We start from the raw sequence: 3,288 nt of genomic DNA on the forward strand, positions 1-3,288 counted from the left end.
GCAAAGGTTTTGGGGCGACACCCGGTTAGTCATCATTCCCCATTACCGGGCAAACACGAGGAAATCTGCAGATGCTGGAAATTGAAGCAACACACTCAAAATGCTGGTGGAACGCAGCAGGCCAGCATGTATAGGAAGAAGTACAGTCGACGGATCGCGCCGAGACCCTTCGTCAGGACTGGGCTGTCTGCGTTCCACCAGCATTTTGTGTGTTGTTTTAGATGTTGGGACCACTCTCCTGAATCCTCCCGGTCAGCAGGGGGCGGTATTGAACCTGTTTTAAATGTTGGGACCACACTTCTGAATCCTCCCGGTCAGCAGGGGGCAGTATTGAACCTGTTTTAGATGTTGGGACCACTCTCCTGAATCCTCCCGGTCAGCAGGGGGCGGTATTGAACCTGTTTTAGATGTTGGGACAACTCTCCTGAATCCTCCCGGTCAGCAGGGGACGGTATTGAACCTGTTTTAGTTGTTGGGACCACTCTCCTGAATCCTCCCGGTCAGCAGGGGGCGGTATTGAACCTGTTTTAGATGTTGGGACCACGCTCCTGAATCCTCCCGGTCAGCAGGGGGCGGTATTGAACCTGTTTTAGATGTTGGGACCACTCTCCTGAATCCTCCCTGTCAGCAGGGGGCGGTATTGAACCTGGTTTGAGTCCTGACGAAGGGTCTCGGCCCGAAACGTCGATAGCGCTTCTCCCTATAGATGCTGCCTGGCCTGCTGTGTTCCACCAGCATTTTGTGTGTGTTGCTTGAATTTCCAGCATCTGCAGATTTCCTCGTGTTTGCCCAGACAATCCCGCCGCTCCTTCTAACTCCAGACCTTCAGACCCCGTTTCCGCTCCCTCTCCAGCTCAATCGCACGCTCACAGAGACTCTGAGATGGGATGTTTTCAATCTGTTACGATTACAGCACACTGGGACGGAACGAGGTCATTCGGCCCATCGAGCCCGCTCCATCATGGTTGACTTAATATTCCTTTCAAAAGTTGAAAGTAAAATGTATTATCAAAGTACGTACCATATACAACCCTGGGATTCAGTTTCTTGTGGGCATACTCAATGCATCGATTCTAGAATACTGACCAGAATGGATCCAATGGGGGACCGCAACAAGCCGGGTGCTCATCAAAAGGCAACAAACTGCAAGTACAAGAGGAAAAAGGAATAACGGTAATAAATAAATAAACAATAAACACGGAGAAAGTGAGACGAAGAGTGGAGGACTGCTTCTCTGAGTGGAGGCCTGTGACTAGTGGTGTGCCACAGGGATCAGTGCTAGGTCCGTCGTTATTTGTCATCCATATCAATGACCTGGATGATAATGTGGCAAATTGGATCAGCAAATTTGCTGATGATACAAAGATTGGAGGAGTAGCGGACAGTGAGGAAGGTTTTCAAAGCTTGTGGAGGGATCTGGACCAGCTGGAAAAACGGGCTGAGAAATGGCAGGTGGAGTTTAATGCAGACAGGTGTGAAGTATTGCACACAGTGAAGGACAAACCAAGGTAGAACATGGTAGGGCACCGAGGAGTGCAGTAGAACAGAGGAATCCGGGAATACAGATAGAAAATTCCCTAAAAGTGGCGTCACAGGTAGATAGGGTCGTAAAGAGAGCTTTTGGTACATTGGCCTTTATAAATCAAAGTATTGAGTATAAGAGTTGGAATGTTATGATGAGGTTGTATAAGGCATTGGTGAGGCCGAAATTGGAGTAGTGTGTGCAGCTTTGGTCACTGAATTATAGGAAGGATATTAATAAGGTTGAAAGAGTGCAGAGAAAGTTTACAGGGATTTTGCCGGGACTTGAGAAACTGAGTTACAGAGAAAGGTTGAATAGGTGAGGACTTTATTCCCTGGAGCGTAGATGAATGAGGGGAGATTTGATAGAGGTGTATAAAATTATGATGGGTATAGATAGAGTGAATGCAAGCAGGCTTTTTCCACTGAGGCTAGGGAAGAAAAAAACCAGAGGTCATGGGTTAAGGGTGAAGGGGGAAAAGTTTAAAGGGAACATTGGGGGGCTTCTTCACGCAGAGAGTGGTGGGAGTGTGGAATGAGCTGCCAGCTGAAGTGGTGAATGCGGGCTCGCTTTTAACATTTAAGAAAAACTTGGGCAGGTACACGGATGAGAGGGGTATGGAGGGATATGGGCCAGGTGCAGGTCAGTGGGTCTAGGCAGAAAAATGGTTCGGCAGAGCCAAGAAGGGCCGAAAGGCCTGTTTCTGTGCTGTGGTTCTAAGAGTCCTCGAAAACGAATCGTTTGGCTGTGGAAACATTTCAATGATGGGTCAAGTGGAGTTGAATGAAGTTATCCCCTCTGGTTGAGGAGCCTGATGGTTGAGGGGTAGTGACTGCTCCTGAATCTGGTGGTGTGAGTCCTGAGGCGCTTGTACCTTCTCCTTGATGGCACGGCCTGGGCGGTGGGGCTCCCTGATGATCGACGCTGCTTTCCTATGACAGCGCTCCGTGTAGATGTTCTCAATGCGGGGGAGCTGATGAGTTTTTCCGCGATGGCCTGGACAGTATGGACAACTTTTTGCATAACGTCCCTTTCAAGGGCACTGGTGTTTCCATACATGGCCGTGATGCAGCCGGTCAGTATATTCTCCGCTACACATCTTTGTCAAAGTTTTAGATGCCGTGGAGTAACTTGGCAAACTCCTAAGGAAGTAGAGGCGCTGTATAGCTGTCTTCACAGTTCCACTTAAGGGACAGCTCCACCGAAGAAATAACAACGCCAGACCCATTGTCCTGCATTTCCCCGGAATCTTTGACGCCCGTCCTAATCATCGACTTCAGTTTTAAATATAACCAATGATTCCGCGTCCAGAGCCGTCTTTGGCAATGAATCCCACAAACTCTCCGCCCTTTGGCCAGAGAAATCCCTCCTCATCTCTGTTCTAAAGGGACGCCCCTCTACTCCGACAGAGATCCCCCGGTCCCCGACCCGCTCACTACAGGAAACATCCGCTCCATGTCCGCTTTATCGAGCCAGTCAATATTCTGAGTACTCAAGAGTTAGGTGCGAGACCCGGGATATTACGTTTATATCTCTTTCTCCCCCCCCCCCCCTCAAAACTAACCTCTCTTTTATTTAACCCAGTTGCTTTGACGTCTCTCAGACACAGGGTGGGTTGGGGGAGATGGTGCGAGAGGGAGGGGCCTATATTTAAAGCACAGAGAAAATTTCAGGCGGGCATGTCTGTCAGTGAAGATCAACAATCCCTATTGCCTCCTGATGGGGCAAGATCTCGCACACATTTGTGAGGCCATCCTACCCGGATC

The sequence above is a fragment of the Hypanus sabinus genome, chromosome 31, assembly GCF_030144855.1.
Source record: "Hypanus sabinus isolate sHypSab1 chromosome 31, sHypSab1.hap1, whole genome shotgun sequence".
Lineage (NCBI taxonomy): Eukaryota > Metazoa > Chordata > Chondrichthyes > Myliobatiformes > Dasyatidae > Hypanus > Hypanus sabinus.